The sequence below is a fragment of the Peromyscus leucopus genome, chromosome 9 (genome assembly GCF_004664715.2).
Source record: "Peromyscus leucopus breed LL Stock chromosome 9, UCI_PerLeu_2.1, whole genome shotgun sequence".
Classification (NCBI taxonomy): domain Eukaryota; kingdom Metazoa; phylum Chordata; class Mammalia; order Rodentia; family Cricetidae; genus Peromyscus; species Peromyscus leucopus.
The window spans coordinates 88,272,783-88,289,524 of record NC_051070.1 but is presented as its reverse complement, the minus strand read 5'-3'; the positions used below and the strand labels follow the sequence as shown (position 1 = coordinate 88,289,524).

Here is a 16,742-nt window from a genome sequence, read left to right as displayed (position 1 = left end):
AGATGCCAGCCTGCCACCCAAGGAATAGCATGCCAGCCATGGAATACGTGGCAAAATGTAGATTAATAGAAATGGGTTAAGTTATAAGAGCTAGCTAGCAAGAAGCCTGCCATAGGCCATACAGTTGTAGATAATATTAAGCATCTGGATGATTATTTTATAAGCTGCTGAAGGACCACAGGGCTGGGCAGGACCAGAGGAACTAGGGACTGGGGAAACTTGGAACTGGAAAAAACTTTCAACTACAACTGCAGACTTGAGAAAGAGGGACATAGAAGGCTTCTGTGGTGGCTTCTACTCTCCCCTTCCCCTTCCCACCTCCCCCCAAAGTAACAGCCTAGACAGAAAGCCATCGAAGAGCTCTTAAAAATTGTGATAAGGATGCTGAAGTGTAGCTTTCTATAATTGATGGCCTGTGGTGGGGGTGAGGGTGGGGGAGGACTCCGTTCTCTTTAAGGGATTGGCAACTGAGAGTTTGACCATGCTCCTCTGAGTATATGGACAATGCAAATTGAACATGTTTATGTTTTTCTTCTCCTCCTTCTCCTTCTCCTTCTCCTTCTCCTTCTCCTTCTCCTTCTCCTTCTCCTTCTCCTTCTCCTTCTCCTTCTCCTTCTCCATCTCCTTCTCCATCTCCTTCTCCATCTCCATCTCCTTCTCCTCCTTCTCCTTTTTTTTTGTGTGGGGAGTTTAAAAGGTTGGGGGTGGACTAGGAAGAACTAGGAAGTGAGTGTGATTAAGGTGCATGCTGTGAAATTCCCAAATAATCAATAATCAAAAAATATTATGTTGGGGAAAAAATGAACAAGGAAAGTGAAGCAACAATAGCAAAAGTACTTTGTTTAAGAAAGCAAACTCTTGTGACCAGTTTAAATCCCTCCCTGAAACTTGCTGTCACACATCAACCTAATCTTGCTTCCTCCCTCTCCCTACATCCTCTCCATCCCTGACTCCCTTCCAACTTGAGGTTTTTCCTTCCTGCCCAGTCCTATAGCCATTTCTAAATAATCACTCAGAGGCTTAATAATGCTTATTAATTTATAACTAGCTACACTTATTAATAATAATTAATAAATGTTTGGCCGATGGTTCGGGCTTATTACTAGCTAGCTCTTACATTTAAATTAACCCAATTCTGTTAATCTAAGTATTGCCACATGGCTGTGTCTTTTAGCATATTGTTCCTTGGGTGACTAGATGGTATCTCCCAAACTCTGCCCCTTTTCTCCTATATCTTTGCTTGGATTTCTCACCTGACTTTATCCTGCCTTGCCATAGTCCAAAGCAGCTTTACTTATCAACCAATGAGAGCAACACATGTTCACAGTGTACAGAAGGACATTCAACATCATTTCCCCTTTTCTGTCTAATCAAAAAGGAAGGTTTTAACTTTAATATTATAAAATTACATATAACAAAACAGTTATAAAGCAAGAATCACAGTTACAATAGTCTATTTGTATTTGGCAAATTAAAGAAAACACTTTATTATCTGTCCTATCTTTGTGAGTCTAAAGTTTTATATCTAATTTATCTTTTATCAGAACTAAGAAAAGCTATAATTATAACTTTTAGTCTTCAACTCCATCAAAGACCCCAGAAGGATATAATATTACCTGAGTAAACAAGAAGTGCATTGTAAGAAACTTCTAAAAATCTGGAATGACAGAGACATCTACCTGCCTAGACAGTCATCCAAAGTTCCTCTGTAATGTTGGGGTAGCCATCTTCAGTCTACAGGCCAAGAGTACCTGGAAGACATTTTAGTGAAGCAGGAAATTTGAAGGATTGTCTCACCTATATTGGCAAAGTCTGTCAGCCATTTTCCTCTGTGTCCTGCAGAATGCTTGCCAGTTTCTTCTATGCAGCAGGAACCTGAAGGACCATCCCACCTTATTTTGGCAAAGTTTAGTGATCACTTTTCTGTGGGTCCTTCATATCCAGTTTATACAGCATATTGTCAAGCAGTCCGGGCAAGAGTGGTTTCTTGCTCAAATGACTAGCCTTGCCACATTGTAAGGAGTTTCTTTGATGCCCAACATCCTTTTTGAAGTAATTGGTGTTGCCAGGAGCAGACATGTCTTATTATCATAAAAAGCCCAAGCTATTAAAACACTTTAAATGTTATATTCTGTAGGTCTTTGAAGTATTTTAAGATTACCTATTTTTCTGAAATATATCTCTGTATACCTTGAAAACCTAACTAACATGACTATAAGTTTGACTATTATAGATGACTATTAATCTGTATTTCTTAATTACACATTACATTTTAAATGATTTGCATAAACATAATATTTTAAACAAGACTAGAAATATACATACAGTATAAAAATTAACTTTAGTCTATTTGTTTCAATTAAATTTGTATCAATAAAACAAATTTAAAATATGTAAGATTGATAGTTGTCTTTTGGATTAAAGTAGAATCAATAATCTACCCTTTTATCCTATCATTTCTATACCCCCCTTTTCCTTTTACAGTGAGATCCCTGAATCTAATCTTCTTTGTTCAGCTTTTTTTTTTCCTGACCATTACCAATAATAACTTGTAACCAACCCCCTAAACAATGACAAAGAGCCATAATTTATTTCGGGGAATATGGGCATAGTTTTCTAGACTACTTCCTATTGATTGGGAGTGCTGGTATTCTTTGGGGACTCAGAGAAAATTTAAAATTATGTTCAAGTCCTGATTGGAGTAGTCTGTGGGGCTGGATCATCTCAGTTAGCAGCCTTGAACCTCTTCTGGATGCAGAACTCAGAGGAAACTGCAACAGAGGCATTTTAAGATGCTGGATCATCTGGGCCATTTGTTTTCATTGGTATCTGGTCCCCTCATCCTGAAAATATATATACTTTTAAAGGTAACATACGTATCTGCATTAATATAAGTATAGATTATACATTGTACATAAGTCAGCCAAAGAAAATTTCTTGTCATGTGTTTGAGCAGGTAAGATACACATCACATGTCTTGTAGTTCTTTCAGGTTTATTATTTTTTTTAATGTCTGTAGTCAAAATTTCAGGGGGTCTTCCTTGATCAGATCTGATCATCTTAAATTTTGAATGAATCCATAGCCTCTTATTTCCTGTAGAAACAAAAACATAACCTCTCCCCCAAAGTGGCATACCTTTGACTTAAATTTTGGAGTCAAGATATTTTTTAAACAATTAGGTTGGTTTAATTTAGCAGCTTTTATAATCAAGTGTCTCATAGCAGTCAAAAATTTTAAAGATAACACAATAATACATAATTCAGACTTTCTGTGCATTTTCCATCCTCAAGTGGCTTGTTTTCTTTGTATTACTTTACTCCCCTTTCTAAGGACTTTATTTTACTATTTTAAATCTATATTTTAATTTAAGGCTGAATATATATATACTATATATATTATATAAATATATATATACTATATATATTATATATATATATATATATATATATATATATATATATATATATTTCTCTTTTTTCTCACAAGCCCAAGCACATCTTTTAAACACACCATGACCCATTTAGAGGCCTTTCTATGTGAATCTGTTTTTAGTGTATTTCTTAACCCTGTTTTCTGTATGAACAAAAGCTAAATCTGCCCCACAGCATGCTGCCAAAACTTGTGCTGATGGCTTAAGCATGCAGGTATTGGCTGGGAGGAGCTTCTCGTTGCTGTGGCCCCTGTGAGAAGCCCCTGAAGAAACCAAGCACATGGCTTGGCTCATGGTAGTAGTTGGTGGCCAGCTCCATTTCCCGGGCACCACAGCTGGCATGAGAGACTAGGAAGCCCACTGTGGCTCTGTTTTTTTTTTTTTTTTTTTTAAGCTTTCTCAGATTTTATGTGGATGTATGGGCAGCACGTTGAACACCAAATGTAAATGGAGACTTTTCTCTGTCCTGCCCCTTCCTGTAGCCATTTCCAAATAATCACTCAGAGGCTTAATGTTACTTATAAATGTTTGGCCAGTGGCTCAGGCTTATTGCTAGCTAGGTCCTACAATTAAATTAACCCAGTTGTATTAATCTATGTATTGTTACATGGCCCTGGCCTTTACCAGTCTGCTGACATGTTGTTCCTTGGGCAGCTAGATGTTATCTCCCAGACTCTGCCCTCCTTCTTCTTTTATCTCTGCTTGGATTTCCTACCTGATCCTATCCTGCCTTACCATAGGCCAAAGCAGCTTTATTTTTCAACTAATGAGAGCAACAGATATTCACAGCATACACAAGGAGGTCTCACATCACTCCCTTCTCCTCTCTCTTCCCTTTTTTCTCCATGCCCCCACTCTTCTTTCCTGCATTCTTCTATTTGAAAAAGATATGTCATGTACAAACAGGCACAAAAAATAGAACAAAAAACATCTGAATTTCCAATATCCAAAACAAGCACCTGTCTCATTTGGTCAGATTTGCTCTCAGAATTCTGTTTTGTTTTCTTTCCCTTTTCTCATCACAGAGCTGGTTGATAGGATGAGACCCAACCATCCTGGCATTTCCTCCACTCTCGGCTCTATGACACATTCACTTCCTGCCAAACCCCCATGCTGTGAAAATGGGGTGTGTCCCTGAACAGTTCATTCTTTGTATTTTCACACATGTGTATGCACATCCACAAGATACATGTGCCTGTGTTTGTGTGCTTCAAGTGTTTTTTTGTTGTTGCTTAATGATTATTTATGAAGAGAAATGTGTGTACTCATGTATGTGTATAGAACCAGCTGATTTCTGTTAAGGGCTGTGCACTGTTCCATGGTACATGTGAAGCAGACTTCCCTGACTCATTCCCTTTTCAGGGTGAGCTTTTAGGTCATTGCTAGTTTGTGTGATACTAAAACAAGTATGAAGATACTCTTCCTAGCATGTGCCTCCTCCTCATATGCGTGTTCATGGAGCCCTGCACATCTATCTGCCTGGTAGAATCAGTATGGATAGAATATGCAGTGATGCTTTTGACAAGTACAATAAAAGCTCTCACTAGAGTAATGTACCTGTTCATGATTCTGCCAGGAGTAATCGGAATATTACATTATTTTCCTCACATCTTGAACAACATTGAATTTTGCCAGGTCTTTTCATGTTAACTACTTGGATGGAAGGAAAATGAAATCTTATTATTTTAATTTCCCTTTTCTTCCTGACCAGTGACTGATCTTCTTACATTCATGATCCACTGTCCTTTCTTCTTTGAATAACCCCCATTCTTCTGTTGTGCTCTGCTGTCTTTTTTTTTTTTTAACTTTTGGAGGTTTCTTATATGTTCTGATTTCTTGTTCCCTGTCTGCCAAATGTGTGCCCTGTGTCCACTAAGGCATGACTGGCTCACAGGAAGGTCACTCTTCAGATGTTGAGATTGTCTTACTATCTAGTTTAGTCCTCTGCATTATCGAGAAGTCAGGCGTAAACCTCTGCTTCCAGGGTGTTGCCAGTCCTTTGGATCTGCTGTCCGGTCCCCACTGTCTCCACACGGATTGGCTGCAGTTTTCTTCTTCAGGTTTCCTAGAAAGGCTACTTAGTGATCTTATCTCCAGTTTATTCTCACCAAAGAGCCAGAGAGACCTTAATGCAAGTCAGCTCTTGGTTCACCTCAACTCAGAACCCTACTTTACACCTTGCAGTAAATAAAAGCTTGGGTGACAGCAGGGGTCTGGACCCCAGTTGCTGGACCTTGCTTTCTCATCCCACCTCTCTTGCCTCACTGTAGCCATCATACTGCTTTCTCTCCCAATACATCAACATTCTCGGGTGTATTCTGCACCCTCTGCTTGGAAAGGTCTTCATCCCAAGCTGTCTTTTTGTCTGTCTTCTGTATCTCATTCAGGTTTTGCCTGAGATATTCATTCCCAGTGAGATCTTTCTTAATCTCCTTGTTTAAAAATGCAAACACCCCCCCCCAAAAAAAAAATTCACTGTGCTTATTTCTTAGGGTGGCATTCAAAACATACTGCAAATTGAGAAGCTTACAACAGAAATGCTTTTTTGTCTGGTGGCTCTGGAGACTGTCACTCTGAAATCTGGACCATGCCCCCCCCCCGGGGGGGGGATCTCCCAGGGAATGGCTGGGGGTGGGGTGGGGTTGCCTCTTGCTAGCTTCTTGTGGCTTGCTAGCAAACAGCATCATTTGCCTTGCAGCAGCCTCACACTAGTCCCTGTCATCACGGGGTATTCTCCTGCTTTGTGGCTTTCTTCACAAGGTATTCCTCTTAGATGTAAACACTCCTACTAGATTTAGTCCATCCTACTCCAGGGTGACACCATCTCAGCCTTTGTCTTCAACTACTCTACTTCACTCTCTGGACTGGAAAATAGGAATTCTGTCTCTCCCTCCCTCCCTCCCTCCCTCCCTCCCTCCCTCCCTCCCTCCCGGGCTCTACCTTGGGCAGGGAAGAGGGAGGCAACAACAAGTCCAGAAGACTCAGTGTCATATAATCCACCCGGGAACTTGCCATCCTTGCTTTATCTGTCTGTTTTCCCTTAGAAGGAGGATATCTGTAGAATGTGAAGCTATTGTGTTCAGTGCTGTAGAGAACACTTCCTGGGAACTCTGTAGTCTGTAAGTGTTTGCTGATGATGGATGACTGATTTCAGTCACAGTATGAGCAGAACAAGTAACATGATAAGGAACAAAATAATTGGATTTTAAAAGAGGAAATAATGACCCTTATACAAAAATCACAGAAAATGAACTAGTGTCTGTGACTATGGCATTTTTTATTTCAAAAAAGGGCCTATGAAGGAAAAGCCAAGGTGGAGATTACAGCAGAGAGGGGGTGACCAGTTGGGGATGTCACTGAGTCATTTGTGGGCAGCAGAGTCTGTTGACCTCTTAGTCACTTTCGCATACTGAAAAACATCCTGTACTAAATGCGTCCCTCGTATTATTATGCCCGTTTGACAGGGATAGAATGAAAAGATCAGGTAGACTGTGCAGCTGTGTAGGACCTAAACCTAGTAGCTGTACGAAATGCCTGTTCTCCTTTGTGCTGGCTAGTTTATGTCAACTTGACACAAGCTACAATCATCCAGAGGAGAGGAACATATCCATAAGACCCATAAGATCTGGCTGTAGGCAAGCTTATACGGCATTTTCTTGATTTGTGACTCATGTGGGAGGACCCAGCCTGTTGTGGGTGGGGCCACCCCAGGGTTGATAGCAGGCCAACAAATTATGAGGAGCAAGCTAGTACACAGCACTCCTCCTGGTCTATCCATTAGTTAATGCCTTTCGGTTCCTACCAGTTCTGGCCTTGATTTTCCTCAGTATAAGATGAAATGAAGCTTTTCTTCCCCAAGTTGATTTTGGTCATGGTGTTTTATCACAGCAATAGAAACCCTAATAAGACATCTTACTTGTAATCAATTGCAGTTGGTACTAGTATTTCAAACGAGAGGAAGTTAAATGATCCACAAGTGACTCTTCAGTGGATTTGACTTCCACAAAGCTAGAGAAGTATTCTCCTGACTATAATCTGGGTCAACCTCATTGTTTTGCACAATAGAAATTCCAGTATTAGGACTGTCTAATTTGTGAGGAGGCCAGATGGTGCATTTAGGAATGCCCAGGGGTGGGAATCAGATATGGACAGCTAAAGCACCATTCCGACCCTGCCTTTGTGTGGTACTACGTGACTCGCTATCACTCCTCTGAGCCACATTCTCCTGTAGAGTAATGACGATGGTTGTTGAAGCTGCATATGCCTTTCTAGACCTTTTAACAGTTCCTGATGCAGCCACACCAGCTCAGTGTTCTTCATGACTGTTTTCATGATGCGCTGTCTGGAAGCTGTCCAGCTTGCTGCTGAGTGATTATCTGAACTTCTTCATCTAGGTAGGTGTCCTGGGACAACTTGCTCGGTCACTCCTCTGCAAAAATTCTTCGTCTTGCACTGACGACACCAAGGAGGCAGCACTCATCTGAAAGGTAGTGTTTGCTTAATTTTATTTCTTTTTAAAAAGTGTGATAAATTGACTTACTGTGGGGATGTCCTTACGGTATTAGTCACGTTCTTTTGCATATAAATAGAACTTTTGTGATGGTGTTTACTGCTAGATTTCCTTAGAGAACCTACCCTCTCTCTGCTTCTATTTGTAGCTGCCATTTTAAAATAGGAATATAAATATTATGTCAGCTAAATAAAAGAAAGATGGGTTGCCTTTCTGAAGGATAGTGTTGCCCCCCTTCCTATGAGGTGAAGGTAAACTGTTAACCGATTGACATGCCATTAATTGTTCTTCACTCATTCTGTAGGCACACATATTTAATAATTTTTATGTATGAGAAGAAAGGTTAAATAGTCATAAAGTCACATTTAATGCCTTGTGTGACTTTGACGATGATGGCAGGATTGAAATGAAATCAGTAGCAGCAGGAGGCCTCTGTCAAGGGACCTGTGTCCTGAAGGAGTGGAGGGTTCATCTTGTCCAGAGGAGGATCTGCTGCTACAGAATAGGATAGGGAATGAACAAGCTTTCAGGAGACTGGAGTCAGCCCTCCCCTTTATACCTCAGGGTTTTCACCTACTCAGTCAACGGAGAAAAACAGCTGAAGGAGAAGAAATGAACTCAGGATGCTCAGAAGACAGTCTTCCACGTCATCCAGTCAGGCCTTCCGGAAGGGCCGGCAATGCCTTCACGCTGACTTTTCTCACATGCCTTCCTTCCCCACAGCAGTCCGTAGGGACCAGAAGCGCTTTCCTTAAAACCAGCCAGAAAACCGAAGGAAGTTGCAGTATAATTTCCCCCAGTGCTGTGTGTAGGATTGGCCATTCAGAGAGTCTTTGACCCACCTGGTCTGCCAGTGGTCGTAAAACTCATTCTAGAAGGAATGTATTCCAGAGCTAGGTCGACAGAAGGTACAGGAAAGTGGAGAAGTTACTGAGTCCCTAGGCCTTGCTCAGTTCTTCTCAGTCTGGTAGGTCTCAAACCAGTAGGCTATGTCTTTTTGTCCAGTCACATTCCTACATGAATGCCCGTTTTGCTTTGCATCTAAGCATAAGAAATGGGTTTTCCCTGTCCTTGGTTTCTATTTCCAAAATCTCTCATATCACATAAAACTTTGTATGTCAGACTTTCCACTTGTTAACCTCTATTTTGTTATAGGGATGTTATGTGTGTGTGGTACTTGTTATGGATGAGAAAAGGTCTCTCTCTCTCTCTCTCTCTCTCTCTCTCTCTCTCTCTCTCTCTCTCACACACACACACACACACACACACACACACACACACACACACACAGATGCACACTGACAGGCATGTGCTTTGGCCCCAGAATTCTAATCTAGTCATTTTCCAGAATGTGGTTAATGAGTTACTCTGTTCTATCTATTTGAGTTTTTATTAATTAATTTATTTACTTATAATTAATTTATTTACTTAATTTATTTATGGACAGGGCTCTTCTATATAACCTGAACTGACTTCAAACATGCCTGGCCTTGAGCTCATCATCTGCCTGGACTCTAGGGTCTCAGATGTGTGCGACTCTTGGCAGGCTCTGCTCAGTTAACCTTGCTTTCTTAAACACTCTTGCTCCCTTCTGTCGTTCCTTCTCGTGCTTCATCTCTAACAATATCCCCATGTCTGTATTGACAAAGTGTGGTGTGTGTGTGTGTGTGTGTGTGTGTGTGTGTGTGTGTGTGTAAATCGAACAGCTCTATGAACCAAAACACAAAGACAGCACCCACCTTATCTTGTTCCCAGCTAACCCTGTCTGCTATATCCTCTTTATCTTGTGCACCTATTTGTCCTTGGCTCTGCCTGCCTTCCCATCATTCCACAATCCTTTGAAACCCTGAAGTTTATGCAAAGTTTATCAACTTGGGCAGAACTGCCTATAGAGTGTGTATTGCTGTTGGACATTGCCTTGTCTTCTAAATGTACTCACTGAATACATGTAGGGTGGGATGGACTCCCATTTTCACATCCTGATGAATCTGACTGACTTCTCCTTGGTAGATTCTCTGTCTGTCTAGAGAGCTTACCTTCCAAACAGGAAAGTAATGCAGTGAGTTGACACGCAGAACTGGCATTGCATGCTTCCTTGCCATGAATCTTTGAGTATAGCCATTCAGCCTTCAGCATTTTTGTTCTGTTTGGCATTTTAACCCTAGAAATAAGGCTCTTGCAAATGAAAGCCTGCAATAATTTGTAAGAGTAATTAAAAGTGAGTGATTTTTCAAGTTTTCGAGACCTCACTTATTCCTCTGTGCTTAGAAAGACTTCTCTTTTTCTCCTAACAATAAAAGACAGTGCCCAATAATTTCAAGTACCCCCTTTTGCTGGTTTTGCATGATTTTTGCTATTTGCTGTTTGATCTTAGCCTGCTTAACCTCTCTGAACTCTGGTTTCTTCCTCTATGAAATGAGACTAATCTTAGGAATTGTTTCACAGAATGGTTATGAAAGATTAAAAGATAATTTATGTAAAGTGGTTAGGAAGATGCCTTCCATGAAGAAGCTTTCAAGTCATGGAACTCATAATTACTCATGGTCAGGACATAGATGTCCCAATTACCCATGAAAGTAGATGTGCACTTACTGTGTCTTAGTGTTGAAGGACTTTCAATATTTTCTTTCTTTTAGAATATTATCTATAACTGTCAATGTGGTAGATGTAGAGATGTCTAAGGCCACACAAGTAACACAGTGCCAAGTGCACATGGTTCTCTTTGGAGGAATAGTTGATACAGAACTCATTGCTTTGAGAGTAAATGCTGCCATGTCTATGTGATGTTTTAGTGTGTAACTGTAAGTTGTGAGTTTAGTTCAGTCTCCTTGTGTGCTTGGCAAGATGGTCAAGGGAGACCCAGGCCTGACTTCTGTTTCTTCTTAGTACGAAAACTAGGTATTTCTAGACTGGGTCAAGTTAAGGAATCCTTAGGAAATACAAGAGAATATTTCCTCCATGTTTTCTCTCCACAGTTCTCTGCACTCTGCAGTGTGGTCTGCACCCCCATATCTGGTGTGGCCAAGCTCTACCAGCCCAGACCTGGCCAGAGGTATCAAATATAGAATAAGCCTGCCCTCAGCTGTTACCTGAAGGCAGGAAGAAAAAGTACATAGGATGATGCTTTGCAGAGCTGCGGTTCAAAACTTGAAAGCCGAGTTCCCATTTTACACTTAGTATGAAAGTTGGCTGAAGTTAATATCTGTCGGCTGACTGACTCTAATTAGAAACTGCCCTTTAGTCTTGACCAACAAAGCTACAAAGCTGGAAGCAATTACAGTCACTGGGGTGTGTGCTTTCAGACCTGAGGGGGCAAGAGGTGGAAAGAAGCTCCTAGTTCTGGGTGCAAGCAGTTCTCCGACTTGGGGGTAGTTCCTGACCAGGCTTGTAAGGAGCAGGCATGTGAGCACAGTTTCAAAAGTGAAAGCGGCGGCTGGAGCGCGGCACCTGCTTTTCATCTCAGCATTCAGGGACAGGTGGATTGCTCTGAGCTTGAGGTCAACCTGGTTTCCATAGGAATTCCAAGCCAGCCAGGGTAGATAGTAAGACCCTGTCTGAAAAAGAAAAGAAGGAAGTAAACCAAGCTTTGAGCTTCCTCCCAAGACCCTGCTCGGTTCTGTTTAACTAAAGTACTCGCCTATCAAAACAGATCAATATTCCCTGGAGAACTGAAGTGGGAACTGGCTCTTCCTCCTTACCACTTACATTTGATGTATAAAGAACTAAAAAAATGGGAACAATTTTGAAAAGAAAAGGCCAGATTTGAGATTTCATTGATGAAGGTCACTATTGAAATTAAAATTTCCTGAGTTGACCTTAGAGCATTTGGAGGTAACCAGAAAAGGTACCAGAAACCCTGACAATAGAGCCATGGCAGTTGTATTTCTGAAGTACAGAAAGAAAAACTATTTAAATGTCTGAACAGAGAAAAAAGAGTCAAGGCTCTGGGAACTGTGCTACAAAATGTAACATGGCTACCATACGTGTAATTTGAGTCACAGACGGAGTAGAATCATGCAGAAAGTATGTTTGGAAAACAATGACATATTTTCATATATGGTGAAATACTTAAATCCACAGACAAAAAAACTTAGCAAACACCAAACAGTATTTCTGTCTCGAGCACATGCCCACTGTCTCTCTTTTAGACAGGGTCTTGTTATGAATCTCACCCTGTCCTTGAATTAAAAATCCTCCTGCCTCAGACTCAGGAAATTCTTCTTATGTCACCTAAGACAGTGGAAAAGCCTGTGCTGAGGTTGTGTCCCAGCACAAATGGGATGAATCTGAGGAAATTGTGGCTCTCGCTTCTCATTTAAATATCTGGCAGCGACAGTAAAGATGGGTCTTCATGAGAACCACAATATGTTTGGGGAAATGTCTTAAATGAACACTTCCTACTTTTCTGAAGTGATAGAAAAAATGATAGTTTAATGTTTCTAGATGACATGTATTTATTTGTGGTATGGGTTGGGTAGGGATAACGTGTGTGTATATGGTACATAGTTGGAGGCCAGAGGATAAGTAGTAGGAGTTGGTGCTCTCTTCAGCCATACTGATCCTGGGACTTGAGCTCAGATAGTCAGTCAGACATAGCAGCAAGAGCCTTTCCCTACTGATTATCTCACCATCCTAAAAGAAAAATGATACTTTTAAAGTAAAGAGGGGATAGAAAGACAGTAATAACACAAACCAAAAACCTTGTTATTTGCATCATTAAAATGTGCTTTAAGAATGAAGACAAAGACATTGTCAGATAGAGGAAAGCATAGAGGCTTTATTGCCAAAAGACACAAGATGTCAAAGGAAGCTGCTCAGACTGAAATGAGGCACGCTAGAGAGGACCTGAAATGCTCAAGACAGAGAAATATATTGGAATTGCAAATATATTTTCATCTTATAATTTTCAGAATATATAGAACAAGAATGACAACATTGTCCCATGGGGATCATGATGTAATATGAGTAGCTGCAATCCACACAATTATAGCATCAGAAGTGGGGGTGATAAATGGACTTATGTAGGTGCAACACTTTCAACTTTCGTGTGAGATATTATAAAAGTAACCCAAATAATGACCAAGAATATATATTTCAGTTCCTAGAACAACTAGTATGAAAAGTGGTCAAATGATAAACTATAGTCTCACCTTTTTTAAAGACAGGATCTCACTATAGAGTTCTAGCTGACCTGAAACTTAATGTGTACACCAGGCTGGCCTTGAGCTCACAGAGAAACTCTTGCCTTGCTTTTTTAACAACAATACAACAATATTGGAAAGGAGAAACAGGGGAACAAAAAACAGAGACTCAAACAAAGCAAATTAGTGAAACTGCAACAGCCATTATATTGTTAGTGGACTCTGTGCATTTTAGTTAGAAGGGAAAGGCATCAGAATGTATTAAAAATCATGAATAACAACACTGTATTGAGAGATAACCTTTATCTATAAAGATACTCATAGGATTAAAGGAAACTGGTAGGAAAAAGAAAGCTGTAGAAATGGGAGAAGACATGTGGAGTGCCTTCCTGAATATCAGTCAAATGAAACTCTAGGACAAGTGGATTACCAGAGAGAAAGTGCTTTGCAATAACTAAAGACTTAATGTATTAAGAAGGCATAACAGAGCCGGGCGGTGGTGGTGCACACCTTTAATCCTAGCACTCGGGAGGCAGGAGCAGGTAGATCTCTATGAGTTCGATGCCAACATGGTCTACAAAGTGAGTTCCAGGAAAGGTGCAAAACTACACAGAGAAACCCTGTCTTGGAAGAAGAAGAAGAAGAAGAAGAAGAAGAAGAAGAAGAAGAAGAAGAAGAAGAAGAAGAAGAAGAAGAAGAAGAAGAAGAAGAAGAAGACTGCTGTGGGGTGGTCTGTATGTCAAATTGCTCTGATTGGTCAATAAACAAAACACTGATTGGCCAGTGGTTAGGCAGGAAGTATAGGCAGGACTAACAGAGAGGAGAAAAGAAAGAACAGGAAGGTGGAAGGAGTCACTGCCAGCCACCGCCATGACAAGCAGCATGTGAAGATGCCAGTAAGCCACGAGCCATGTGACAAGGTATAGGTTTATGGAAATGGATTAATTTAAGCTATAAGAACAGTTAGCAAGAAGTCTGCCATGGCCATACAGTTTGTAACCAATATAAGTCTCTGTGTTTACTTGGTTGGTTCTGAGTGGCTGTGGGACTGGTGGGTGACAGAGATTTGTCCTGACTGTGGGCAAGGCAGGAAAACTCTAGCTATAGAAGACATAAGAGTTATTGGTGAATATGTACCTAGTAAAATTCCAAGTGAAATCTGTAAATCTGTTTTGTTTTTCTAAGTGTGGGGTCCTGGAGGACTCAATTGTAGTCCAGACATATATGTGGCTCATCAGTTTAAGGACTAACCAGGCTAATTAAAGTCAGCATGGGTGCAGAAAGCAAAGTCATTGGAGGGTATAGTGACCTTGGGGTAACCAACAACTTATATCTTGCTTCACAATGTTTCCAATAGCTGTTTGCTTCAGGCAATGCATCATGGGTTTGACCATGTTCCACAATCTAGAATCAAGATGGATACCTTTGTAATTTAATCCTACAGAGCTCATATTTAATTAAATTAAATGTTAGATCCATTTCAGTTGGTGCCCCTTCTATAGTCCTTGTTTAAATATTTTGGACCCAGCCCTACTGGCAATAACTCCATAAATTCTCTGTATTTCCTCAATTGCAATGGAGGACTCTGTGGCTCAGTGTATTGCCCAAAGCCATGAAGTTGATGGGTGTTCAAGTCCAAGTTTGCTTGCAAAGCCTCACCCGCTGCATCACACCCCCCTTCTTGACTGTTTTTACCAGAATATGCATATGTAGAACTGAAGCACCTCCCAACAGACTCTCCTGAAGACAAAGGAACATCTCTAGCTGTCAATACAGACTCCAGCTATGAATGGCTGAAAAATATGAGGAAGCTTGCTAGTTCAAAAAGAGATGGATCCGTGGCAATGGCCCAATGCCAGGGGAACCGAACACTGAGCTATGAACCTGCAAATCACACATACATCCTATTGCATCTATGCATTTGCACATGTTTAGAATAAGAATGAAAGGCTGTAGGAATCTTTCCTAGATTTCCCTCCCCTGTGACATGAGAGAAATCTAGCTGGTGTGGGTCCATGCTCAGCTCAGGAGCTTTGGTGGGGTACCTGTTTCTCAGTGATGTGTGAGGTCTCTGCATTGAGTTTACCTTCTGGGTAGCTGTGCTGCACTTGTGTCTGAAGCTGTGGCTATGCAGTTTTTTATGAGACTAAGCACAAAATGCTACCCTGATCGACCTGGGAAATATTCTCTCTCAGTCATTACAACAATCTAAGGATAATTTTATTGTCCCATATTTCCAACAAAGACACTGGCACTCCCAGATGTGATTCTTTAAAATAAAAGATACATTTTTTTCCTCACTGTGTATGACCAGAGCAACAAATTATAATTCCACAGTCTATCGGAGATGTTCTATATCATTTTCAGATTGTGTTAGAAGAGCCCTTGCCTGGACCCAAGTGACACAGACTTTTGCCATAGCTCCCTTACCATTTAAGTGACAAATTTGCTCTGTGTATAGTTTATAGCCAACTTTCAATAAAGTTACTAAAATATGTCTAGTAAAGCTGGAAACAAATCTCCTACCACTATCAGTTAACAGGGTTGCAAACCAAACATGAGAATTCACTAAGTTTCCTAGAAGTCAGATCAAAGACATAAACAGCAAGTTTCTAATTCTTACTATTGAAAAGATTAAAACATGTCGAGTTTATTATGTGATCATTAAAATTGCTTCTTGTTGCTGATATAAAAATGATAACTGGGATCTGTGGTTCATACCTGTAATTCTGGTGCTCAGTAGGCTGGGGCAAGAGAATTGCAAGTTTGAGGACAATCTTGGCTAAGCAGTGAGCTACAGTCCAACCAGAACTGCATGGTGAGGTCCCATTTCCTGACCCAGCAGCTTCCCTCTGGGCGTTGATAGGGTTAGGCGGAACTCTCTATGCATGGATGCTGGAGTATTGTTTTCCTTCTCTAACCTGCATGCAGGCTCATGTTGGAAACCTCAAAGGCATCAGCCTGGCATGACATGTTACATCCTCCACACTTTCCATCTCTAGGGGTAAATGTAAGTGCTCTTCCACTACCAGGAGCTATGCGGCAGTCTGTACCAACTCCATATATAGTGGATGTTATTTTCACAGCTCATCAATCAAGAGCATGAGTTCCAGTGAACTGATAGAATTTGAACAAGGCTTCCTGTGTTTTAGTTAGATTTGAAAGTTTCTCTGTCACAAAAATTTGAATATTTCCACTATACTAACTTCCTTCTAAACTACTGAATAATGTGATTAATTGGGCATTATTTGCAAGAATAATTCACATGTGTAGTCATCATGAAGAAGCTGCACATCCCGGGTCACAATTCTTTCATTGTGAAATCACTGATGGAATTGGTGGAAAGCACCACGTAACCCTGCCAACACGAGAGAACCTTCAATGTCTATATTTTGTGTTTGTTCTGTTTTTAAAAATGAATTTCATCATACGGACTTGAAGACTTGGAGAGTGACAGAAAGTTAAGGTCACAAGGGACGTTCAGTGACAGCTTTGCCAATACAGTTGGATGTTCCTCAACTGTAAAGCTTTTTAATGAAAAGAGACCCCAAAACCTTTCTATTAATGTGCAGTGGCCTCTTGTCACTTTGCAATGAGTGAACTGTCAGCCTGCCGATTACCAGGCATACAGTATACGCTCATTAAATTGTGCACTGTGGA

At 40.7% G+C, this 16,742-nt stretch overlaps 1 protein-coding gene across 2 annotated transcripts in view; it reads left to right on the top strand.

The window, feature by feature from the left end:
• Fhit (fragile histidine triad diadenosine triphosphatase) overlaps positions 1 to 16,742 on the top strand; it is a 1,516,285-nt gene that overhangs the window by 403,578 nt on the left and 1,095,965 nt on the right. For both annotated transcript variants that reach the window (XM_037208798.1, XM_028880540.2), the window contains exon 3: positions 7,826 to 7,918. The gene's annotated coding sequence lies outside the window, so the exon portion shown is untranslated. The remainder of the gene's footprint in view (positions 1 to 7,825; positions 7,919 to 16,742) is intronic.